Genomic DNA, 27,842 nt, shown 5'->3' on the forward strand with positions numbered 1-27,842 from the left:
TTGTTTCCGCATCTATTTGCCATGAAGTGATGGGACCAGAAGCCATGATCTTAGTTTTCTGAATGTTGAGTTTTAAGCCAACTTTTTCAGTCTCCTCTTTCACTTTCATCAAGAGGCTCTTTAGTTCTTCTTCACTTTCTGCCATAGGGTGGTGTCATCTGCATATCTGAGGTTATTGATATTTGTCCTGGCAATCTTGATTCCAGCTTGTGCTTCTTCCAGCCCAGTGTTTCTCATGATGTACTCTGCATATAAGTTAAATAAGCAGGGTGACAATATACAGCTTTGATGTACTCCTTTTCAGATTTGGAAGCAGTCTGTTGTTCCATGTCCAGTTCTAACTGTTGCTTCTTGACCTGCATGCAGATTTCTCAGGATTTTGTTATTTTGTGGTTATTTTGTGACCCTAGTGAAACAAACATAAACGACGACACTGTGCAACCACACTCTTCTTTAAAACTAATGTGAGTGACTAACGCTTCTTTACCAATGACAGCCCTGCTTTATATCTCCCACCTCCTAAATTTAAATTAATAAGATATCCAGTGACCAAATAGCCTCCTTTTTGAAACTCTAATAAAAAACAGATACTAAATCACCCAGTGTAAACCCAAACCCTGTACAAGACCATCCAAGTTTCATTTCACTAGGATTATTATTATTCCTGTAGGATACAGTTTTCCTTGCTACAGCAAGTTAGTAAACCTAAACATGTTTTACTAAAAACCTGCTTTTGGTGGTCTTTGGGCACCAAGCTTTAATAAAACAAATGTAAAAGCTGTGGCAGAAAGTATTAGTAGGCAGAAAGTCTTGTTGTTGTTTGGTGGGATGGGGTGAATTGTTAGGTAATGTTTGTGCAGTTGACAATGGTGGGAAGAAAGGAACAAAGTTATTTGCAATGAATGAAGAAAAGTAAAAGACTGATAGGCTCTGGTTTTGCTAGTCTTGGCTCTATTTTTCTTACCTGTATTGTCCTAATCTTCATATGGCCCTATTTCCAATATTGCCCCTTCCTTCTCCTTCACTGTGATTGAAAAACAAAAAGAATTGCATCAGCACTGTTGGCTGTTGTTAGGTCCTTTAATAACACCATTCTTTCTACCATCTAATTCTGAACCAGTTTAGAAATACACACAGAAGTAAGACAGATCAGTATCAGAATAGGAGTTCTATTACTGATAAAGGATAGATTAGAGACAATGACTAAAGGACATGAGCACATTGGCTTACTAATACTCTCTTCTCACTCTCCCAGCCTACACCTTGGGACATCTTAACTGAGGAAAAGTTTTGTTTTCAGGGCAGACATAAACAACTACTGAGGATTTCTTCTGTGTACTGGTGCAAAATTTTAAATTGAGGAAGAGAGATCAGATTCCCAGTGCTTATAAATAGTCTCCACTCAGTTAGGAAATATGCACCATTGGTATCACCCAATAATCTAAGAACTCATTCCAAAATTACTTTAGTAGAGTTTCAAGCACATGGGAAATATGTGTAGTATATTATAGTATACCCCCTAAAACTCCCCAGTGATTTTTCATCTAATCCATTAAGTTTATTCATGAAACCTGTGATATACATGACTGTGGCTATCTTCCTTAGGAAGGATAAGGAAAGCCTTGTTTCCACCTTCTTGTAACCACTTCTACAATATCAAGCATATGCTAACTCCAATGTCATGCTATATGTAAAGCTGAAAATTCAGTCCCAACTCTTATGTCTGGACACAAAGATATCAGGGACTCTTCAGCGAAATAAAATCACAATATACTCCAATAATAAAATACAACAGCATCAAGATATCCTTCATTCATGCTTAGTCACTTCAGTTGTGTCTGACATTTTGTGACCCTATGGACTGTAACCTGCCAGGCTCCTCTGTTCATGGGATTCTCCAGGAAAGAATACTGAAGTAGGTTGTCATACCCTTCTCCAGTGGATCTTCCCAACCCAGGAATTGAACCTACGTCTCTTATGTCTCCAGCAGTGGCAGGCAGGTTTTTTACCATAGTGCCACCTGGGAAGCTCAAGATATCCTAAAGTTGCATATAAACGCCTCTCATTAATTAAGTTTCTGGAAGAACTTAAAGTCAAATATAATTCCTCTGTGGTTAAGTACACAGATTCTGAAGTAGACTGCCTAACTTCAAATCTCTTATACTAACTAGTATAAGAACTAGTATTTTATAAAGTTAACTTATAAGTTAACTTATAAAGTTAACTAACAAGTTAACTTATAAAGTTAACTAACCTCTATTTGCTTCAGTTTTCTCATACAACAAATGGGAATAATAATAAGATTATTTACTCACAGACTTGTCATGAGAATTAAATGAATTAATATTTATAAAGCTTTTAAAGATATCTCTGGAAGATAAGAAACGGTTTATAAAAATCAATTATTATTTATCATTGTGGGTGGATACTCAGGTGCTCAGCCGTGTCTGACTCTTTGCAACTGCCTCTCTGTCCATGGGTTTCTCCAGGCAAGAATACTGGAGTGTTGTCATTGCCTCCTCCAGAGGATCTTCCCAACCCAGGGATCAAGCCTTCATCCCCTGTGACTCTTGCATTGGCAAGTAGATTCTCTACACTGAACCACTTGGGAAACCCATTTATCATTGTACTTGTAATTTAAAGTCAACAATGTATATTTAAGGAGAAAATAATAACTCCTTCTTCCACCCTCCTCCTAATTTCTTACTCAGCTAACTCAGTGTCAGCTAACATGGTTTTCAGTCTTCAGACGCTTGAGGAGACCCATTTAGTGGTCTCACCCTAGACATTTTTATTAGGAAGGCTTTTGCTTCCTAATAAATAGGGTTTTAGTACCTTTGCAGTTAACTCATTAGGACCAAAGTCTCTGCTGTGCCTCACACTTGTTGCCAGCTTTTTTAAACTATAATTTATAAACAGCAAAACACAGATTTTAACTGTATAGTTTGATGAGTCTTGTAGCCACCACCACAACCATGAAACAGTCATTTCCATTGTGCCAAAAAGTGCCTCCATGCCTCTTCTTAGTCAGTATCTTCTGCCCAATTTCTGGCTCCTGGCAGCTGCCAATTTTCTTTCTATCATTATAGTTTTGCCTATTCTAGAATTTTATATAAATGGAAGCATTGTATAGTATTTCTCATGGGCTTATTTCACTTAGCAGAATGCTTTTGGGATTTGTCCACTTTGTTGCACTTCTCATTGGTTCATTTCTTCTTATTATTAACTAGTAACTCATTATATGGATGCACTGATCTTTTTCACATCATTGAAAAGGCAAATGATAGACTTTCTTAGGCAACTGGGATAATAGGACAAAGATATTGAAAAATCCTGTCTGACTGTTCTGGGAGCTGAGGGAATCAGTATCTAGGCGTACCCATAACCTATAACCCTCTTGTGAAGACAAATGCCTTGTCCGTAGTGTCTACATTTCTGCCTGCATCCAATACACTCTAGTCCTGTACTGTACGCCTGTCTCCTATTAATACGGCTTATTCAAAAGCATTCTGCATCAGCACCTCACTGAACTGATTACAGATGCCTCCAAATAACCTTTTTTTCTACAGACACAGTTCCATCTGTCAGGAATTCCCTCCCCTCCATTGTCAATCTATCAAACTCCTTCCTGCACATCCTTTACAGCTCAGCTGAGATATCATGTTTCCTGCCCCATCTTTCCTGATCTCTCTAAATAGAATTAATTACTTCTTTCTTGATGTCCTCAAAGCACCATATATATAACTCTACTATATCACTTTTAATAACAATTTATGACCAATAAATCAGGTACATCTCTACTATGGAAAAAGTGTTGTTCAAATTTGTTTCCCCAACTGTAAGTTCAGTGATCAACAACAAACTGGATAGTTAATAAATGTTTATTTAATGAAAGAAAGAAATGAAAGTGCCCTCCTGTTGATACACATTCACCATAAATAATGTAAGTGCACGAATACAACTCATTGCTCTAATTGCCTGGAAATCTACTTCTTTGCACCCTACTGGTTTTTTGGTAGGACAGAGAAATCTGTTAATGCTCTGATAAATCTTGCTGAATTTTAAGAAAACAACTGCTATCCACTGAAAAGTGCAGTTAATTATTCCCAGTGCATAGAAGCTCCTGTGACATGACTAGCAAAAACTTCCTGGCCCGTTAGACAGGAAGGATGCATTTTCGTAATTAAAATGTGACCCATGCTGTCTCCTGCTGCCAGACTTCCTTGAGTAGTCACTAGAGATGAAATTCTAATTATGACATTTGAAGAAATAAAATTCTCTAGGGAAAGCAGCCTCTAAAGACAGACTGTGTGTTGACAGCTGTTGTGGAAATTACTTATTTTAACCTTTGCCATAAAAATTGTAAAACTGATCCAGCTCCTTCTCTGTGGCAGACATTTGGTGAGATGAATTTGTAGGTGTGTTTAGGGGATTAGCCTAAAGCCAAGACAGCATCATTTTGTAACAGAAGTTTCATTAAAGTTTCTTAAATTTCAGTGAACTTCTGTTCAGGAAGTCCTTTTAAATTCTGATGAGCTGACATTTGAATGTTTCTGTAGCAGATGGCTATCAGCTAAAGAAGTACACAATATTTTATTCTCACTAGATAAAACCAAATTTGAAGTATATGGTAGATTTTTAAAAATTAAAACCTTAGAAGCTTGGGTTATAGATTTCATATATTAAAAATTGAGAAATTCAAACTGACTAGGACTTAGAATCAAGTTTCCAGGTATAATGGTTTTTTCGCTTCAAACATGCCAACAGAAGCAAGATTCTTCAAGAAACCTATATTATAGCCATTTATAACATATCTAAAAATATCACATTTAATCAAATGCTATTTATTAATTGTCTACATAATAATGGCACAATAAACTGACAGTAGATGTAACTATCAATTGTTGTTCGGTCGCTAAGTCATATCTGACTCTTTGAGACTCCATGGACTGTAGCATGCCAGGCTTCCCTATCCTTCAGTTCAGTTTAGTTCAGTCACTCAGCCATGTCCAACTCTTTGCAATCCCATGGACTGCAGCACGCCAGGCCTCCCTGTCCATTACCAACTCCCGGAGTTTACCCAAACTTATGCCCACTGAGTCAGTTATGCCATCCAATCATCTCATCCTCTGTCTTCCCCTTCACCTCCTGCCTTCAATCTTTCCCAGCATCAGAGTCTTTTCCAATGAGTCAGCTCTTTACATCAGGTGGCCAAAGCTTTGGAGTTTCAGCTTCAATATCAGTCCTTCCAATGAACATTCAAGACTGATTTCCTTTAGAATAGATTTTTTGGATCTCCTTGCAGTCCAAGGGACTCTCAAGAGTCTTCTCCAACACCACAGTTCAAAAGCATCAATTCTTCGACTCTCAGCTTTCTTCACAATCCAACTCTCACAACCATACATGACTACTGGAAAAACCATAGCCTTGACTAGGCGGACCTTTGTTGGCAAAGTAATGCCTCTGCTTTTTAATATGCAGTCTAGGTTGGTCATAACTTTTCTTTCAAGGAATAAGCGTCTTTTAATTTCATGGCTGCAATCACCATCTGCAGTGATTTTGGAGCCCCCACAAAAAACAAAGTCTGCCACTGTTTCCACTGTTTCTCCATCTATTTGCTATGAAGTGATAGGATTCCATGATCTTAGTTTTCTGAATGTTGAGCTTTAAGCCAACTTTTTCACTCTCCTCTTTCACTTTCATCAAGAGGCTCTTTAGTTCTTCTTCACTTTCTGCCTTAAGGGTGGTGTCATCTGCATATCTGAGATATGCTTTCACTATCTACCAAAGTTTGCTCAAATTCATGTCCACTGAGTCAGTGATACTATCTAACCATCTCATCCTCTGCCACCCTCTTCTCCTTTTGCCTTCAATCTTTCCCAGCATTATTCTTCTATAAATCTCTATTCAAGGATATCTTCCTTAAAATAGATTGCTAGTCCATGCTGGGTATTCTACATTCTGAAAAAGATTTAGAAAAATTTGTCAGGGTGCCTGACCTACAGGGATTTCAAAACCCTGGTGGAAAGATAGAGTTAATATACACAAGAATCACATATACCTAAAACAAAAAAGAAACATTTTTTTTAAATGCTTTGCCAAATCTTGGTATTTATGGATGATGACTCAGGATGAAGATTTTAAGTTCTTTACCCAAAGATATATCTAATTAGTAGCAAGGATTAAGAAGTGTTTCTTTCTATTAGTTCTTCTCATCATGTTATAATGCTATATGTATACTGTTGATTCTGCTTTTCTGACTGAACTTGGACTGGTACAGAATCTCAGCTTTTATAACAGCATGGCCTATACTTCTCCTAAAAATGCCTTTTTTTTTTTTTTTTCATTTTATTGTGTTTTACCAATAAAGGCTAGACTTGAATATACTAAAGAACTTAAAGCTCTCCCTTTCAAAATGAACTTCTCACCAAAATAGAGAGCCAAGATGCCTCATAAGCATCTGCCTTGCTCAACTGTATTATCATCAACCACTAGTAAATAACTCCAGACAAGTAAAGTGCTAGCTGTTTCAGAGCCTGATGAATAGCTTTATGGGCCCCTTCTCAGAGCTGTCATCATTCTGACAGTTTGATTGAATACAGCTCTTGCAGCACACCGAGGGGAGCTGCCCACAAAGGGTGCCACACGCTTCTCAGTGCTTCTGGTGTTTCCAGGACAACACTGCAGTAAGAGACAGCAACCTGTGACTCTAAGGGTGAAGAAAATTCTAATGCAGAATAGAATGTAAATTTTCTATAAAAGATTCACATATCAAAAGTCATCTCTTCACCCAACATGCATATCCCTATAGAATTAGATCACATCCATCCTCTAATCTAATCACCAAATAGTTATTCAGGAATGTTTCAACACATTCCAGTGAAGCAATTAAAAATTTAAGAAGGGGAGTAAGGCATTAAACAGCAGCTTCCTTTCAATTGAAAAGGTTATCTGTCAGTCTTGGCTTGTTTTTTCTCTGCCTCTGTATCAGATCTTCATCATTCAATCTACTGGTGCCCCCACTTGCCCACAGACTCTTTCCTGCTGTGGTTTCTGTGCCATCCCTGACATATGCAAGAAGAAGATCAGTACCCTCAGTCTCCCACCATCCCTTTCCTGATCTGGTCTGTTGTAGCTTGGATCAAACACCCACTGAGAGTCAGAATTCAATCTGCCAGCCAAGGTCGCTGGTTTACTATCCTGCTCTTTAGATATCATCACTAGCTATGAAATTTAGGGTGAGTGTCCCCACAGGAAACTCCTAAGATCTTATTTGCCCTCTGAGTCAAAGCAGTATTCCTTTTGTTACTTTAATTATAAGGCTAAAGTTCTGTCCTAGTCCTTTCTCATAAGTCCAAGCTAAGTACTCTATGCTGAATAATTTCCGGCTAAATACTGTCTACTGCTCTAGTAACCCTGTCTCAGATTATATGCTCTGCCTTCCCAGGCACATACATTTCCAAGATGCTGTCCAATCCAGTAGTCCAGCCTCCAAGCTGGGTCCTGGTGAGAATGAACTCATGCATGTAAGCTTCTAAAATCTCAAGTGCTGAGCCCACCTTTATTCTCTGCTACAGTGCTTTCACCTACCAGCACTATACGTACTGGATTTGGACTTGAGAATTTTATGACAATTTAGACATTTATAATCAGATAAATAATTCCTCCAATCCTCTATTTCTGTGTTGCTGTGCACTCATGTTTTGAGTTGACTCAAACCATGACTTCATTTTACAAATGAAGAGTTAAACTACTTTTAAAAGGCATAGGCAGAATACCAATATGCAAGAAATCTACAATTTTAGATTGGTGTAATTTATATTCAGCACTATATCTCCCTTTTTGGACTATCTATGCACAATGCTAAGATCCACATATGACAGAGGAGACATCCAAAGAGCCTATTAATATACAAAGCTCATACTTTCCAATCCATAGCAACCTAAAGTATAAACAGGGGCATGTTACCAAAACCATTTCTCTGGTTTCATCACCATCCTTTCCACTGGAATCTAATCTACACTCAAATACTTACCTTGCGGTCCAGGAAGTCCCCAGTAATATTCTCATTTACTACAGTAGCATTTACTGTTTTCCTCTTCCTCTTATCTAGGTCACCATGGTGCTATGCCTTGTCAATAATGATTCAAAAGGCCTGAGCTCTATTACTGATGTCTTCTGGCATCACTGATACCAATGCCAACAAAAGTTCTAGATGTTTGTCTTGGGGTAGCCAATAATAGACATTAAGATATATGTGTTGACTATAAGTGTCACAACCTGTTTTGTACTTGCTCTAGTCGGTCTTATGTAGGTCATCAATTTTTTATTTTGGAAACGCTCTCTTCTGCAAAGAAATGCCCCACCCCCAGAACTAAACATGAGTTCTGAAAGATTACACTTTCTTAAAAAGCATCCCTATCTCCCCATCCTCCCTCTGCATGATAAGCTTGGTGCTGGGTACAACGCAAGTGAGCTCTCTACCCGGATTTTACAATCTGACACTAAATTAAGCAAGGGTCAGCTTTTCCCAAGAAGTAGTTCATGAGGCGCCAAAGAGTTCATCAGCATATTGTCTGTCATGTGGAATGTTTCCAATTGAAGCAGGAGAGAATGATGTCATAATAGAGAACAAGGTGGAGAGGAGAGATCCAGAGAGATCTTTGGCCTCATTAAACTTAAGTGTTGCACCCAATGTGCAGCTTCATTTCTACCTTTCTTGTAATTACTTGATTCTACTCTGAGATCTTTGATTAAGTTTCCTGTGATAATTCAAATTGGGTTTGTTTCTCATTTGTCAAAAAAGAAAAGAAGAAAAGAAAGAAAGGCATGAAGGAAGGAAGAGGGAAGGAAGAGGAAGGGGAAAGGAGAGAGGCAGAAGGGTAGGAGAGAGGAAGACTGAAGGGAGAAATATGCAAAGGGTTCCATGTTTCTGCTGAGGAGGCATTACTGCCTGTCAGTATCAGCTCTGACCCCTTGTTGCTAAATGTAAAACACACAGATATCTGAACTATGGGCTCTGCCTACTGAATTTAATTACTGAAGGCTTGGTATCATTGCCGTTTAATAGTACGCTCCCATTTTGCCGCAACTTTTTTCCCTAAATATTCTCACTCAGGCATTTTAATCCTCACCCTAGGTTTTATCATGTATCCATGCAAGGTGTGACATATTCAGAAGCATGTACTGTATTTTCTGCCATCCAAAACTGGCTCAGTGACTCAGACCAAATTTTTCTTCCTCCATTCTCTCTTACCTGCCTCTCAGAAAGCTTTTCAGCTTCTAATAAAAACCCCTAGAACCTCTATTCTGTCAATAAAAGCTGGGTTATCTGATCAGCAGTATAGAACTACATGGAATAGAATAAACTCAGGTAGGGCTTCACAGAAGAGGTGGTAGTGGAGATAGCTCATGAAGAATGAATTTGATTTTGTGGCCACAAATAAAATCTGTGATTTACTAGTTGAGGAAGAAAAAAGTTAAAAATGTGTACATTCCTTCAATGTGTGTCAGAATTGTTCCCTCAAAGAACAAAGAAATATATTTTAAAACTGGCAAACTAGACAAAATTCAATAAAACTTCTTGCATCATTTTATTCACTTTGAGGTTTGTCCTAGTTTTGCAAAAATAAGTTTTGCCAGGAAAAATAATAACAAAATAAAACTCTCAATTGTCTGATTTCGGCTAAACCTGTAGGTTTTATTAGCATTATAGATTTCCTGTAACTTTCTCTGCATACACAGTTTCACTGCATCTTTATTTCATTTCTTAGAGCAGAAAGTGGAATATAGATCAGTCTATAACTCCAGAAATAGATGGACAAGTGAAAATAATCTATCACTGTGTCTTTTTGTGAATGAAACATTTATATAAAACAGGCAAAGCCTTGGAAAGAAATGTGCAAATTGTGTCAGTTCACAAATGCATTGTGAAAGATACATCCAATGTTATTTAGGGAAAACAATCAAGAAATGGAAGTAAGAGGATTTCATTTTTACATCTGAGTGTAGGTAATTATAATTCAATGGTGCTATCACTCACCTAGAGCCAGACATACTGGAATGTGAAGTCAAGTGGGCCTTAGAAAGCATCACTACAAACAAAGCTAGTGGAGGTGATGGAATTCCAGTTGAGCTATTTCAAATCTTGAAAGATGATGCTGTGAAAGTGCTGCACTCAATATGCCAGCAAATTTGGAAAACTCAGCAGTGGCCACAGGACTGGAAAAGGTCAGTTTTCATTCCAATCCCAAAGAAAGGCAATGCCAAAGAATGCTCAAACTGTCGCACAATTGCACTCATTTCACACTCCAGCAAAGTAATGCTCAAAATTCTCCAAGCCAGTCTTCAGCAATACGTGAACCGTGAACTTCCAGATGTTCAAGCTGGTTTTAGAAAAGGCAGAGGAACCAGAGATCAAATGCTAACATTTACTGGATCATCGAAAAAGCAAGAGAGTTCCAGAAAAACATCTACTTCTGTTTTATTGACTGTGCCAAAGACTTTGACTGTGTGGATCACAATAAATTGTGGAAAATTCTGAAAGAGATGGGAATATCAGACCACCTGACCTGCCTCATGAGAAATCTATATGCAGGTCAGGAAGCAACAGTTAGAACTGGGCATGGAACAACAGACTGGTTCCAAATAGGAAAAGGAGTACATCAAGGCTGTATATTGTCACCCTGCTTATTTAACTTATATGCAGAGTACATCATGAGAAACATTGGGCTGGAAGAAGCACAAGCTGGAATCAAGATTTCTGGGAGAAATATCAATAACCTCAGGTATGCAGATGACACCACCCTTATGGCAGAAAGTGAAGAGGAACTAAAAGCCTCTTATTGAAAGAGAAAGAGGAGACTGAAAAGGCTGGCTGAAAGCTCAATATTCAGAAAACTAAGATCATGGCATCTGGTACTATAACTTTATGGCAAATAGATGGGGAAACAGTGGAAACAGTGGCTGACTTTATTTTGGGGGGCTCCAAAATCACTGCAGATGGTGACTGCAGCCATGAAATTAAAAGACTCTTACTCCTTGGAAGGAAAGTTATGACCAACCTAGACAGCATATTAAAAAGCAGAGACATTACTTTGTCAACAAAGGTCCATCTAGTCAAGGCTATAGTTTTTCCAGTAGTCATGTATGGATATGAGAGTTGGACTATAAAGAAAGCTGAGCACCAAAGAATTGATGCCTTTGAACTGTGGTGTTGGGGAAGACTCTTGAGAGTCCCTTGGACAGCAAGGAGATCCAACCAGTCCATCCTAAAGGAGATCAGTCCTGGGTGTTCATTGGAAGGACTGATATTAAATCTGAAACTCCAACACTTTGGCCATCTGATGCGAATGGCTGACTCATTGGAAAAGACCCTGATGCTGGGAAAGATTGAAGTTGGGAGAGAAGGGGACAACAGAGGATGAGATGGTTGGATGGCATCACTGACTCAATGAACATTAGTTTGTGTAAAATCCTGGAGTTGGTGATGGACAGGGAGGCCTTGTGTGCTGCAGTTCATGGGGTCGCAAAGAGTCGGATGTGACTGAGTGACTGAACTGAACTGAACTGAATTATAATCAGTCATCGCTCCAAAATCTCTGCATTCTTACTTGATTTCATCCGATATTCTAAATGTTTTTTCTTGTTTTTCCCTAATGGAAGTCTTAAAACCATGTTAATGCCATAAAACAGATAGAAATTAAGGTATATCCTGCTTCCTTTGTTTAAAAAAAAAAAAAAAAAAACTCTAATGGAATTCCCTCCTTTAAATGGGATCAGGCTCCTCCTCCTTCGAATGGCATATACAGCCCTTTTCAAAGCTGGGCCTGTCTTCATTTTCAGTTTTTTGTCTGCTTTCAGTTCCTCAGTGCACCTTTTATATTTCATAGTTTGCACTTTCTCTGCGTTTTATTTTTATGCCCCAGAATGCCTTTCCATTTAGTTCTCCATCTCCACTTTCCCTCCAGAAAATCCTGGGTTATCCTTCAGACCCCATTCATCCATTACTTCTTCTGCACCATCTTCCTGATGTCCTCCCCCCAGGAAGTAAAGTGTAACAGCCGTTCTATGTTCTCACTGCTTGTGCATCACACTCTCTATTAAAGAATTCATGAAACTGCCTGTGGACATCTCTCAATCATTAGCCTTTACATGTCTCAAGGTTGAAACCATGTCCTCCATTCCATCAACTCTAAACATTTCTAACCCTTGTTTCAACGTTGGAAATATTCTCAAAACTTCTGGTGTGTTAAGATCAACCTGTCCTTATTATTTTAAATAAATTGGTTCAATCTCTGCCCTACCTGAAAAAGGAAAGTCAGCATCTCCCTGGAAGGACTTTTGTGGTCAGGGTGGAGCATGTCTGTTTTCTTAGGATCTCTTTTTCTGATACTCTCTTTCTGTTGAGTTTGCCATCTCTTTTCTATCTTTCTCCTCCAGTTCAAGCAACCCAATTGCAGCACTACACCCTACTGGGCCCTGCTTGGACCACTTTATTCCCCAAAGCATACTGTTTCAGAACTATGTGCAGTCACTTCACCAAATAATTGGGGGAAAGAATACTATATGGCATCAAATGTTAACATTTGAATATTTTATAAAACTAATTCACAGTTCCTGGATCATTCCCACTACTCCCATAGAAATTCCACCAATCATCCTTTCTAGTGAGGTCCAACCTCCTGCCTTAACGTTGTATGCCCTTTTTTCTTGATCATTTCCTATCATTCTGCTGTCACAATTATCACCAAGGTATTTTATGAAACAAAAATCTCTATCTAGTTATTCTAAAATCATCTTCTATATGATTTTATTACCCCAATAACACGTTATGAGTATCTAATTATCAGACACTGTGCTAGGCTCAAGGAACGCCATAGTAAATAAAATGATACACATCACAATGACTTGATAACCTTGTAAAGTCCTGTTCATTTTTGATAATTATAGTAACTGGCATATAGTAGAAGTATAGTAAAAGGCAGTATAGGAAATAAGAAATGGGATCCTCTTTTCATATGGTTAAAATTAATATGGATTTTATCTGGAATCATATGAAATATAACTGAAGGCAAAATAGTGTGGTTAATAAACTTCACAAATCTCATCCTAACATGTAATTCACTGATTCTTTTATTCACCAATCCTCCTAGACAAAAATGCAACCTCATGAATATACAGTAGCTTCAGAATTAGAGATATTTTCAGTAGTGAATTATACATTAATACAATGGAACTACAGAAAAGAATATCTTTGAGAAGCATTTTAAACATCTTATTAACCAATTAACTGAAATCATTTTAAAAATTATTTTTTGAGATTAAAGGCATAGATAAACCTGCCTCATAAGAAGATCATGAAAGATGGCCATATAAAGCTTAATCTGATATTTATATTATCTAATAATATGTAAATCATTCCTTGAAAGCCTTTATATTTTTGAAAAAAAGACCTTACTGAAAATGAATTGCATATTAAATAAGCTGAATGGGTTTAGGAAATTTAATAATTTCAGATATGGTTATATCTTTGAGAAATGACATGTAACTTTCCATTTTGTATATTTCATGAGTTTTCATTATTACTGTCATCATACTAATTGGCTTTTTAGTAGCTGGCACTCTTTATAATAATTCGGGATTTTTACTCAAAACTGCAGGTATGCTTTGTCCTTGCTGTTTTTGATCACCGAAGGAATATGGCATCAAGCTTTCCTAACTCTCCTTTATCTGAAATGTTATCACAGGACACAGGCATCAACCTACAAAAAAATTAATGAAACTTAAACCTCAGGCCCCCTCAGATAAAGGAGTCCTTTGAGAGTCCTGGTATTGGGTTCATATGGTCACATATTTTTTTTTCAAATTTTATAAAAGGGGAATATTCTATTTATAACTACAGATAATAATTCCAGTCCAAATGCTATTTCTTTCCCTCCTAACCTCCCTGTATGTGGAATAACTAGAAAATTCTAGAGTTTAGCCAAAAGAAGTTGAACCAGAGATGTATTTAGCTGACTTTGTTGGTATATATGTAAATCAGAGCCACTTCTATTTATAGTTAAGGTATTACTAGCTGTTTGGTATTGAAATGGATACCAGAAATACTCTTAATGTGCCAGCTAAATCAGGTTGTATCATGAAGATCCAGGATAAGAGTAGTATTATAATGTGAATAAAACCTGTGGCTTATACCCAGCATCAGAGTGCATGGGAGTGAAGAAGGAAAGATGGACTTAAATGTGTGGAGCACCTGCACAGCGGGGAGGTAAATTGTTGTGGTTTTGTTTTTGGTTTTGTTTTTAATATGTCAGGCAATTTTTCATAGATGATGTATAATCTTCCTTAGGCAAACTATGTATGATGTACTCATTTCTATGTTTGGCACAAGCATATACCCAATGGGCAATAGGATGATAGCACCAAGCTGGCCTCTTCATTGCTGGTTACAGCAACTGGTCAATAAATATTTGTTATAGGAAGAACAAGAGTCATCAAATTAGTTAATCTCAGAAGAGATAGTCAAGGACCTCCTAGCATAGTGAATAAATTCCGAGATTTGACTGCCAGTTTTGTCGTCTGACTTAAGAGTGAGAAGTTGGCAGACAAGAATTATAATAAAGAAGATGCTCAACATCATTCATTATCAGAGAAATGCCAATCAAAACCACTATGAGGTACCATTTCACGCCAGTCAGAATGGCTGCGATCCAAAAGTCTACAAGCAATAAATGCTGGAGAGGGTGTGGAGAAAAGGGAACTCTCTTACACTGTTGGTGGGAATGCAAACTAGTACAGCCACTATGGAGAACAGTGTGGAGATTCCTTAAAAAACTGGAAATAGAACTGCCTTATGATCCAGCAATCCCACTGCTGGGCATACACACTGAGGGAACCAGAAGGGAAAGAGACACGTGTACCCCAATGTTCATCGCAGCACTGTTTATAATAGCCAGGACATGGAAGCAACCTATACGCCCATCAGCAGATGAATGGATAAGAAAGCTGTGGTACATATACACAATGGAGTATTACTCAGCCATTAAAAAGAATACATTTGAATCAGTTCTAATGAGGTGGATGAAACTGGAACCTATCATACAGAGTGAAGTAAGCCAGAAAGAAAAACACCAATAGAGTATACTAATGCATATATGGAATTTAGAAAGATGGTAACAATAACCCTGTGTACGAGACAGCAAAAGAGACACTGATGTATAGATCAGTCTTATGGACTCTGTGGGAGAGGGAGAGGGTGGGGAGATTTGGGAGAATGGCATTGAAACATGTATAATATCATGCATGAAACGAGTCGCCAGTCCAAGTTCGATGCACGATACTGGATGCTTGGGGCTGGTGCACTGGGACGACCCAGAGGGAGGGTATGGGGAGGGAGGAGGGAGGAGGGTTCAGGATGGGGAACACAGGTATACCTGTGGCAGATTCATTTCGATATTTGGCAAAACTAATACAATTATGTAAAGTTTAAAAATAAAATAAAATTAAAAGAAAAAAAGAAGTTCAAAAGAGAATGTTCTGAATTATGGACTCAGTAACATGTTATGGAGGACAATATTTGGGGGCACATGGGCCTTCCAGCAAATGCCCCCTCATACTTAAGGTTATCTCCAGAAAAGATATGATTTTCCAGAATCTTTTAGCGAGCTATAATATGAGGTCTATGATAAGGGATCAATTCCCTTGTAGCTCAGTTGGTGAAAAATCTGCTTGCAATGCAGGAAACCCTGGCACAATTCCTGGGTCGGGAAGATCCCCTGAAGAAGGGATAGGCTACCCACTCCAATATTCTGGCCTGGAGAATTCCATGGACTGTACAGTTGATGGGGTAACAAAGAGTCAGACACAACTGAGTGATTTTCACTTACTTCAGTTCAGTTCAGTTCAGTTCAGTCACTCAGTCATGTCCAACTCTTTACGACCTCATGAATTGCAGCACACCAGGCCTCCCTGTCCATCACCAACTCCCGGAGTTCAAACTCACGTCCATTGAGTCAGTGATGCCATCCAGCCATCTCATCCTCTGTCGTCCCCTTCTCCTCCTGCCCCCAATCCCTCCCAGCATCAGAGTCTTTTCCAGTGAGTCAACTCTTCATATGAGGTGGCCAAAGTATTGGAGTTTCAGCTTCAGCATCAGTCCTTCCAAAGAACACCCAGGACTGATCTCCTTTAGAACGGACTGGCTGAATCTCCTTGCAGTCCAAGGGACTCTCAAGAGTCTTCTTCAACACCACAGTTCAAAAGCATCAGTTCTTCGGCACTCAGCTTTCTTCACAATCCAACTCTCTCCTTTTCCTATTTGGAATCAGTCTGTTTTTCCATGTCCAGTTCTAACTGTTGCTTCCTGACCTGCATACAGGTTTCTCATGAGGCAGGTCAAGTGGTCTGGTATTCCTGTCTCTTTCAGAAATTTCCACAGTTTATTGTGTTACACATAAGTAAATATGTGTCTAGTAAATCTTATTTTGCATACTGTGGTACTTTGTGTCCTGACTGCTGACAGTGCAGTACTTTGCTTGGTACATGCCCTTTTAGGAAAAGAAAAAATAAAGTTCAACAGTTAGGCCATAAATTCAAAATTAATAGAAAAATGAATTATTCATTCATATTTATAACCTTCATATAAGTATCTGGCCTTTGCCATCATAGCTGTTTTTCTTATGTGAATTAATAATGGATAAGAGCCTATTTGCTTTCAAATGCTAGAACCTTTTTGCATGGAATTTTTTAACTCTAAATTTTAAAAAAATATTAATAAGGCTGGTGTACCATACACCACTTCTGATACCCTCAGGCTGTAAGATCACAGAACTTTCATTGTTAATGCCATTAGGCTGCAACATTACTAACCTTTGAAAGGGAGATAACAATTAGTATCAGTGCAGTCTTCCTTCTGACTAGAAGTGGTCACTGAGCATCAGATAAAAGGAATATACATTTATATAAATATAAAATGCTCTGAAAGTTACTTGCTGTTCAGTTGCTAAGTCGTGTCCAACTTTGCAACCCCATGAACTGAAGCACGCCAGACTTCCCTGTCCTTCACTATCTCTCGGAGTTTGCACAAACTCACATCCTTTGAGTCCGTGATGCCATCCAACCATCTCATCCTCTGTCACCCTCTTCTCCTGCCCTCAGTCTTTCCCAGTATCAGGGTTTTTTCCAATTAGCTGGTTCTTCACATCAGGTGACCAAAGTCTTGGAGCTTCAGCTTCAGCATTAGTCCTTCCAATGAATAGATGAGGTTGATTTCCTTTAGTATTGACTGGTTTGATCTCCTTTCTTTCCAAGGCACTCTCAAGAGTCTTCCCCAGCACCACAGATTGAAAGCATCAATTCTTTGGTGCTCAGCCTTTTGTATGGTCCAACTTTCACATCTTACATGACTTCTGGAAAAATCAGAGCTTTGACTATATGGACATTTGTAGGCAAAATAATGTCTCTACTTTTTAATATGCTGTCTAGGTTTGTCATAGATTTCTTCCAAGGAGCAAGTGTCTTTTAATTTCATGGATGCTGTCACTGTCTGCAATGATTTTGGAGCCCAAGAAAATGGAATTTGTTACTGTTTCCACTTCCCCCCCCTCTTTGCCAATGAAAACAAAAATAAGCAATTTTAGGATCATTATGTTTATGCTTTATAATGGAGAGCTTTATAGAGTTAAAATTAACTGCTCATGATTCCTTAGAGCCTTATCTTTGAGAATTCAGTTATTTTAAAATATTAGTTATTTTTTTAATTTAAATTTGTTTATTTAATTGGAGGCTAATTACAATATTGTATTGGTTTTGCCATACATCAACTTGATATTTCTTTTTGACTCTTAATTTCAATCTCTGTGTGTCTTTACATTTAAGCATGTAATTTCTGGGCTTCCCAGGTGGTGCTAGTGGTAGAGAACCCTCCTGCCAATGAAAGAGACATCAGAGACACAGGTTCAATCCCTGAGTCAGGAAGATACCCTGGAGAGGGCATGGCAACCCACTCCAGTGGAGAATCCCACTGACACAGGAGCCTGGTGGGCTATGGTCCATAGAGTCACAAAGAGTCAGACGTGACTGAAGTAACTTAGCACCCACATATAACTTCTAAACCATGTATATCAGTCCTTGCTGGGTTTATTTTTCCTTTATACTCATATCTGCCTGCTAATCATAGTAATTAGTCCATTTACACTTATGTAATTATAGATATGAATAGATTTACATAATAGATATGATTATATTTATGTTTCCCCCATTATAATAATTGTTTTCTGTTTTTACTGTTTTTGCTCTTTTGTGATTCATTTCTAACTTTCTTTCAAGTTAATTGAATTTTTTAAGATTCCCTTTTATCTTTTCATTCTTTGCCATACCTCTTGGCATTAATTTTTAGTGATTTCTTTCTATAATGTTTCCCAAGATAATTAGAGTTAACATTAGACCTCTTCATATAAAATTAAAGAACCTTGAAATCACCCACTTTGTCCTATGGTTTCTGTATGTATTACATCTATATATGTTACTAAACTGTACAAAAAAGATCTTCACGACCCAGATAATCACGGTGGTGTGATCACTGACCTAGAGTCAGACATCCTGGAATGTGAAGTCAAGTGGGCCTTAGAAAGCATCACTATGAACAAAGCTAGTGGAGGTGATGGAATTCCAGTTGAGCTATTTAAAATCCTGAAAGATGATGCTGTGAAAGTGCTGCACTCAATATGCCAGCAAATTTGAAAAACTCAGCAGTGGCCACAGGACTGGAAAAGGTCAGTTTTTATTCCAATCCCAAAGGAAGGCAATGCCAAAGAATGCTCAAACTACCACACAATTGCACTCATATCACACGCTAGTAAAGTAATGCTCAAAATTCTCCAAGCCAGACTTCAGCAATACGTGAACTGTGAACTTCCAGTTGTTCAAGCTGGTTTTAGAAAAGGCAGAGGAACCAGAGACCAAATTGCCAACAACTGCTGGATCATCAAAAAAGCAAGAGAGGTCCAGAAAAACATCTACTTCTGCTTTATTGACTATGCCAAAGCCTTTGACTGTGTGGATCACAATAAACTGTGGAAAATTCTGAAAGAGATAGGAATACCAGACCACCTGACCTGCCTCTTGAGAAATTTGTATGCAAGTCAGGAAGCAACAGTTAGAACTGGACATGGAACAACAGACTGGTTTCAAATAGGAAAAGGAGTTCATCAAGGCTGTAAATTGTCACCCTGCTTATTTAACTTATATGCAGAGTACATCATGAGAAACGCTGGACTGGAAGAAACACAAGCTGGAATCAAGATTGCTGGGAGAAATATCAATAACCTCAGATATTCAGATAACACCACCGCTATGGCAGAAAGTGAAGAGGAACTAAAAAGCCTCTTGAAAGTGAAAGAGGAGAGTGAAAAAGTTGACTTAAAACTCAACATTCAGAAAATGAAGATCATGGCATCTGGTCCCATCACTTCATGGGAAATAGTTGGGAAAACAGCGGAAACAGTGTCAGACTTTATTTTTTTGGGCTCCAAAATCACTGCAGATGGTGACTGCAGCCATGAAATTAAAAGACACTTACTCCTTGGAAGGTAAGTTATGACCAACCTAGATAGCATATTCAAAAGCAGAGACATTACTTTGCCAACAAAGGTCCGTCTAGTCAAGGCTATGGTTTTTCCAGTGGTCATGTATGGATGTGAGAGTTGGACTGTGAAGAAGGCTGAGCACTGAAGAATTGATGCTTTTGAACTGTGGTGTTGGAGAAGACTCTTGAGAGTCCCTTGGACTGCAAGGAGATCCAACCAGTCCATTCTGAAGGAGATCAGCCCTGGGAATTCTTTGGAAGGACTGATGCTGAAGCTGAAACTCTAGTACTTTGGCTACCTCATGCGAAGAGTTGATTCATTGGAAAAGACTCTGATGCTGGGAGGGATTGGGGACAGGAGGAGAAAGGGACAACAGAGGATGAGATGGCTGGTTGGCATCACTGACTCCATGGACGTGAGTCTGAGTGAACTCTGGGACTTGGTGATGGATAGGGAGGCCTGGCGTGCGATTCATGGGGTTGCAAAGAGTTGGACAAGACTGAGCGACTGAATTGAACTGAAACACATAGTATGTTAAAATGTTTTAAATAATCATATGTATTTTAATTTAATAAATAGAAATATAGCCTTTTTATGTTAACTCATATATTTACCATTTATGTTACTGTTCCTTCCTGAAGAGAAAATTTCTGTCTGGTATCATTTCCAACAGCTTGAAAAACTTTCTTTAGCAATTCTTATCAAGCAGATCTGATGATAGCAGGTTGTGTTAATTTTAATTTTTCTGAATTTTTTTAATTTTACATTTATTCTTGAAAGATATTTTGCAAAATATACAATTCTGTCTTCTGGCTGCAATTGTTTCCAATTACAAGTTAGAAGTCATATTTATTGTTATCTCCCTATATGTAAGATCTGCTCTCTAGATTCTGGAGAAGGCAATGGCAACCCACTCCAGTACTCTTGCCTGGAAAATCCCATGGACAGAGGAGCCTGGTAGGCTACAGTCCATGGGGTTGCGAAGAGTCTGACAGGACTGAGACTTCACTTTCACTTTTCACTTTCATGCATTGGAGAAGGAAATGGCAACCCACTCCAGTATTCTTGCCTGGAGAATCCCAAAGACAGGGGAGCCTGGTGGGGTGCCGTCTATGGGGTCGCACAGTCGGACATGACTGAAGTGACTTGCAGCAGCAGCAGCAGCTCTCTAGATTTTGTGTTTATCTGGTTTTTAGCAATCTGTCTTTCATGCACCTGGGTGTAGTTTTCTTTGTCTTTGTGCTACTCATGGTTTAATGTTTATATGAAACCTGTAAATGAATATTTTGCTTTAGCTAGGAAAATTTTGACCATTATTTTTCTAAATATTTTCCCAGTTCTCTCTTTTTTCTATTTCTAGGGCTTCAATTATATGTATGTTTGACATTTGATATTTGTCCCACAAATCACTGAAAATTCACTCTTTTCCCAATCTTTTGCTTTTTCTTATTGAGTTTGTATAATCTCCATTGATTTATCTTCAACTTCATTGACTTTTTCTTCTGTAATCTCCAATCTTATTTTAAGACCTCAATTTACTTTTATTTTTTTCAAGCATTGCTTTTTAGGTCTAGAATTTCAGTTTGGTTTTATTTATGGTTTCTATTTCTGTGTTGAGATTGTTTGCATTTTCACTCATTACAAGTATATTTTCCTTTACGTTCTTAAATGTAGTTATAAGAGCTGATCTTAAATCTTTATATCCTAGTTCCAATATCCTATGTCACATAAAGTTTGGTTTCCATTGACTGACTTTACTTTTGAATATAGGTCATAATTTTTCATTTCTGTTTAAATTGTTGTTTTACCAGCATCATTTATTGATTAAATTATTATTTCTCTAATAGGGGAACATATATTATTATAGCATAAATTTGCAGCTATAACAAGGTTCCCCATAGGTCTGTAATTACCAGAAAAACCTGGTACTAATGTATTTTTATATTTTTAAAGTAAGAAAATTACATCAATCAGAAAACAAGGTTTGCATTCAGTTCTCTGAGAATTCATTTTAGAATATTTGAGATCTAGTTCATTTGCTTAATCTCTTATGGAAACCCTTTCATTCCTTTGACCATTGGACCTAAATCTCAAAGCATTTGAAAGATTTATTTTCTCTTCAGCACTGACTTCAGTCTTTTGTTTTCATACTTGAATGATATTTTCTGTTCAATTCCAAATTGACATTATTTTTATAAGTACATTTACAACTTCTAAGACAATGCAGGGTTTAGGGGAGGGAGGAGGCAAAGACGGAGGTTAACTTGGTGCTATACTTTTTATGGAAAGAAAATCCTACTGTGTGTCTCTCATTTTATATATAAGTAAACTTAAACTGTTAGCTCTGATTGTGATGCTAACCGATTCAACTCATAGAAAGCTCACTATATTTGAGGTATTCCTCTAAACATATTCATTAACTCATTTAAAATTTTCAACAACTGTGTGAAGTTGATACTATTATTATCATCTTATTATCATCTCGCTTTTGAAATGGAGGTTTAAAAATATTAAATAATGTGGAGAAACAAAGATTTGAAATGAAGTAGTATGAATCACTACTCTGTCTTTACTTAACTGCCAAGACAAGGAAAAGGAGGAAGTAGAGGAGGAAATTGTTCAAAGTAGGAACAGAACTGCAGCATTAGTCTTTATGCTATGTACTTTATCATGCCCAAATGCTTCCCTAAGCTCCAAAACACTCCACATGCAGCACAGAGATGGCTGATGACAAAAAGTTTATCAAGACCATGAATGTGGATATGTGGTTCAAACAAGATAAATCCCTATACTAGAGATTGAACCTCATAAACTATTAAAATCAGTAACTCATTCTACTTGCTATGAAACCTCCCTTAGCAAGCAAAATTCTAAATGTAATTATCTCTTCTCTATAATGATTAAGAAGAGTAAAAAAGTGTAACTTTCTAACTAAAAACCTAAATTTTATATCACAAAATAACAACTACTTATATAAATATTTTATAGTTGTGTATATTTGTATGTGTGTATTAAGTCGCTTCAGTTATGTCTGACTCTTCACAATTCTGTGGACCGTATCCTGCCAGGCTCCTCTGTCCATGGGATTCTCCAGTCAAGAAGATCTCAGGGATCTTCCCAACCCATGGATCAAACCCACATCTCTCATGTCTCCTGCATTTACAGGTGAGTTCTTTACCGCCAGTGCCACCTGGGAAGCCCTATGTATGTAAACAGATTTGACTAAAACATTCATTCAGTGTTTCAATGAAAAAACATCATAGAGGTCCTATAGTAATTTGGGAAGGAAAAAGTATAACAAAAACTGGGCTATCTTTAATCCATAAATAAAGGGATATGATATTTATGCACAATTTAAACAGTTTTTCTCTAATATGTTGATGAAATTAACATGTATTATGCAATTGTATAATCAAAGACTTAAAAGAGCAAAGGAAATTTCTTCTATAAAAGAATGTTACTTATTTTTTGACATGATATATTTTTTCTCCAAAGTTGTTGAAAATTTGTAATACCATATTACTGGGCTGCACCATATGGTATTGTGTTTGTTTATATGCATGAAATTGAAATTGTTAAAAAAACTCATTTTATCTTTAATTCTAGACTTGCTCCTGGTCAAATATATACTAAGATATACATATTTCTTGGAACAGAACAGATAGTATATCTCCCTGATGATTAAACTTGTTTTTTTTTATTCCACAAGTATTAATTATCTATGCAAAGAGTTGATTTTCCTGTAAAAATATGTTTACAGTTTCACACACTTATTCTTCCCTACAGAAATATTGAGTGTGAACTTTGGTTAATCTGAGAGAAATAAAGTAGTTGAATTTCCCTACTTACGAACACTTCAGGAAGGTCAGTTTTTCCTGTCTATCTGAGAACACCTCTATAGAAATTTAATAATGACTCATTGGAAAAGACCCTGATGCTGGGAGGGATTGGGGGCAGGAGCAGAAGGGGACGAGAGAGGATGAGATGGCTGGATGGCATCACTGACTCGATGGACGTGAGTCTGAGTGAACTCCAGGAGTTGGTGCTGGACAGGGAGGCCTGGCGTGCTGCGATTATGGGGTCACAAAGAGTCAGACATGACTGAGCGACTGAACTGAACTGAACTGAATTGAGTCCAGAAAAAAAATCTAAAACAACTGATAAATTGCTATTCCTTTAAGGCAATCAACAACTAAATCTTGGAAAGTAAAAACAAATTTTGATTTAATTTATTGTGAAATTCATACATATGTTAGATACAGGCCAGACCAATGTTTTTAAGTGTCTATTTGGAGAACGCATATAGAAATTGTCCAAATCAGTGAAAATATATTAACTTTGACCAACTAATTTTTATCAATTAGATATTATTAAACATAGTCAAAATGTATTATAGATCAGTCTAATTTACAAAAACACTGTGAAAGACAGTGCTATTCATGAGAACATTAAAGAGTTTTATGAGTAAGATGCTGAGGTACTCTTTTCTCTTCTGATTTCCAATGTACTAGGATTTGCTATTTTAATGCAGAAGAAAACCTTAGGGCCTTTTGGTATTTGAGTGAACTTTAAATACTAAATCTATTCTGGCATTGCTGAGCCAGTCTGTTCAACCTGCATTCTCAAAGCCATATCTTCATTGGAACAGTGAAAAACTAAAATATATGATTAAAAACTGAAAGCTCTGCTACTGCCCTCCTTCACATTTATTAATGTAATGTTAAATTCAAACCTCTAAATTTGTAATTTGCCTGATTAAATAGAGAATGTCTTAAGATTTGCAGTGCTTATGAGAAGATTTGAAAAACCAATTACTTTAACACAGTTACCAAGATATGTGTTCATATTACTTAAGAAATTAATTTATTTTCCAGCCTTCTAAACTATATGCTTTTAAAAATTGAGATATAATTGATCCAAAGTATTCTGTTAGTTTCAGCTGTACGACATACTGATTCGATATTTGTATGTATTGCAAAACAATCACCACAGTACATCAGTCACCACACAGAGATTTTTTTTTCTTATGAGAACTTCTAAGATTTACTCTCAGCAATATTAAAATATACAATACAGATTTTCCCTGCTCCCTTCAATGAAGTTATGTCTAACATCTGTAACAGATTATTTAAACTAAAAAAAAAAAAAGTTAATAATTGTATTCCTTCTTCACTCATTTCTCCCATCCCTCCTCTGTCACCTCTGACAACAACCAGTCTGTCCTCTAAATCTATGAACTGGCTTATGTGGGATTTTTGTGGTTATTTGTTTGTTTCTTAGCTTCCATGTATAAGAGAGATTATACAGTATTTACCTTTCCCTGATTTATTTCCCTTGACATAATGCTCTCAAAGTCCATCCATGTTGCTGCAAATGGCAAGACTATATTCTTTTTTATGGCTGAATATTTTTTTGTAATTGATCTGTGTGTGTGTGTGTGTGTGTGTGTATAGTCTTAACTAGTGGCTCAGTGGTAAAGAATCCGCTTGCAATGTGGGAGACGCAGATTTGACCCCCAGGTGAGGAAGATCCCCTAGAGAAGGAAATGGCAACACACTCCAGTATTCTTGCCTGGAAAGTTACATGGATGAAGAGGCGAACATGACTCAGCATGCATGCATTGTAGTGGCTGCACCAGATTAGATGGCTACTAATAGACGCTACTAATAGCGTCTGCCTACAATGCGGGAGACCCAGGTTCGATCCCTGGGTTGGGAAGATCCCCTGGAGAAGGAAATGGCAACCCATACCAGTATTCTCGCCTGGAGAATCCCATGGACAGAGAAGCCTGGTGGGCTACAGTGCATGGGGTCGCAAAGAGTCGGACACAACTGAGCGACTTCACTTACTTGCTTAATAGTGCACAAGCATCCCTTTTTCTCCACATACCTATCAACACTCGCTTTTTCTTGCTTTATTTTATAACAGCCATTCTAACAGGTGTGAAGTGATATCTCATCATAGTTTTCATTAATGATGATGATTAATAATGTAGGGTAATAATAATCTTTTCATGTACGTGTTGGCCATCTCTATGATGTCTTCTTTAGAAAAATACCTACTCAGATCTGTCCATTTCTTAATTGGATTGCTTGTTTGTTATTTAGTGTTGTATTGTATTGTCAGTTGTATGATTTGCAAATATTTTCTCCTAAGCAGTAGGCTGGCTTTTCTCTTTGTTGATGGTTTCCTTTGCTGTGTAGAAACTTTTTGGTATGCTGCAATCCTACATTTCTTTTTACTTTAGTTGCTATTATTTTTTATTTCAGATTTAAAAAATCTGAAATTTTATTTCAGTTTTATGGTTTCATGTATAAATATTCAAGCCTTCAATCCATTTTAAGTTAGTTTCTGTGTATGGGGCCAGACTGTGGTACAGTTTAATTCTTTTGTATGTGGCTGTCCAGTTTTCCCAAAGCCATTATTGAAGAGACTCTCTTTTCCCCATTGTTTATTCTTGACTCCTTTGTCATAAATTAATTGGCCATATAGATGTGAATTTATTTCTGGCCTCTCTAATCTGTTCCATTGATTAGTGTCTGTTTTTATGCCAATGTCATACTATTTTAATTAGCATGTTGTTCAGTCACTCAGTTGTGTCCAACCCTTTGCAGCTCCATGGATTGTAGCATGCCAGGCTTCCCTGTCCTTCACTATCACCTGGAGTTTGCTCAGACTCATGTCTATTGAGTTGATGGTGACATCCAACCATCTCATTGTATGTCACTCCCTTCTCCTCCTGCCCTCAATCTTTCCCAGCATCAAGGTCTTTTCCAATGAGTCAGCTCTTTGCATCTGGTGGCTAAAGTATTGGAGCTTCAGCTTCAGCATCAGCCCTTTCAATGAGTAGTTAGGGCTGATTCCCTTTAGGATTGATTGGTTTGATCTTGCAGTCCAAGGGACTCAAGGAGATCAAACAGTCTCAACAGTCTTCTCTAGTACCACAGATTGAAAACACCAATTCTTTGACATTCAGCCTTCATTATGGTCCAAACTCTCATATATATATGTGACTACTGGAAAAACCATAGCTTTGGCTAGATGGACCTTTGTCAGCAAAATGATGTCTCTGCTTTTTAATATGCTGTCTAGGTTTGCCATAGCTTTTCTTCCAAGGAGCAAGTGTCTTTTAACTTCATGGCTGCAGTCACCATCTTCAGTGATTTTGGAGTCCAAGAAAATAAAGCCTGCCACTGTTTCCATTGTTTCCCCATCTATTTGCATAAAATAATAGGACCAGATGCTATATAATATAATTTGAAATCAATGAATATGATGCCTCCAGCTTTGTTGTTCTTTCTCAAGATCATTTGGATTATCTGGGGTTTTTTTGTGTTTCCATATAAATTTTAGGATATTTGTTCCATTTCTTTGAAAAAAACCATTGGAGTTTTGATAGAAATTATGTTGTACCTCCTTTATATGGCTTTGGGTGGTGCACGCATGCATGCTAAGTCACTTCAGTCACATCCAACTCTGGCTTTGGGTAGTATGGACATTTTTGTAATATTGATTATTCCAATCCATGAGCACCATATGTCCTTTTATTTGTCTCCTAATGTCTTTTTTTTTTCTAATTTTATTTTATTTTTAAACTTTACATAATTGTATTAGTTTTGCCAAATATCAAAATGAATCCTCCACAGGTATACATGTGTTCCCCATCCCGAACCCTCCTCCCTCCTCCCTCCCCATACCATCCCTCTGGGCCGTCCCAGTGCACCAGCCCCAAGCATCCAGCATCGTGCATCGAACCTGGACTGGCAACTCGTTTCCTACATGATATTTTACATGTTTCATTGCCATTCTCCCAAATCTTCCCACCCTCTCCCTCTCCCACAGAGTCCATAAGACTGTTCTATACATCAGTGTCTCTTTTGCTGTCTCGTACACCGGGTTATTGTTACCATCTTTCTAAATTCCATATATATGCGTTAGTATACTGTATTTATGTTTTTCCTTCTGGCTTACTTCACTCTGTATAATAGGCTCCAGTTTCATCCACCTCATTAGAACTGATTCAAATGTATTTGTCTCCTAATGTCTTATAGTTTTCAATATATAGGTGTTGGTTAAATTTATTTTTATGTATTTTATTCTTTTTGAAGGAATTGTAAATGGGATTTTTTAAATATTTCCCTCTGATAGTTCACCATTTGTATATAGAAATGCAAGAGGGTTTTGTGTATTGACTTTGTATCCTGCAATTTTACCGAATTAATTTATTAGTTCCAACAGTTTTTGATAGAGTTTTTA

Source organism: Bison bison, unplaced genomic scaffold, assembly GCF_000754665.1.
Source record: "Bison bison bison isolate TAMUID 2011002044 unplaced genomic scaffold, Bison_UMD1.0 scf7180017864183, whole genome shotgun sequence".
Taxonomy (NCBI): domain Eukaryota; kingdom Metazoa; phylum Chordata; class Mammalia; order Artiodactyla; family Bovidae; genus Bison; species Bison bison.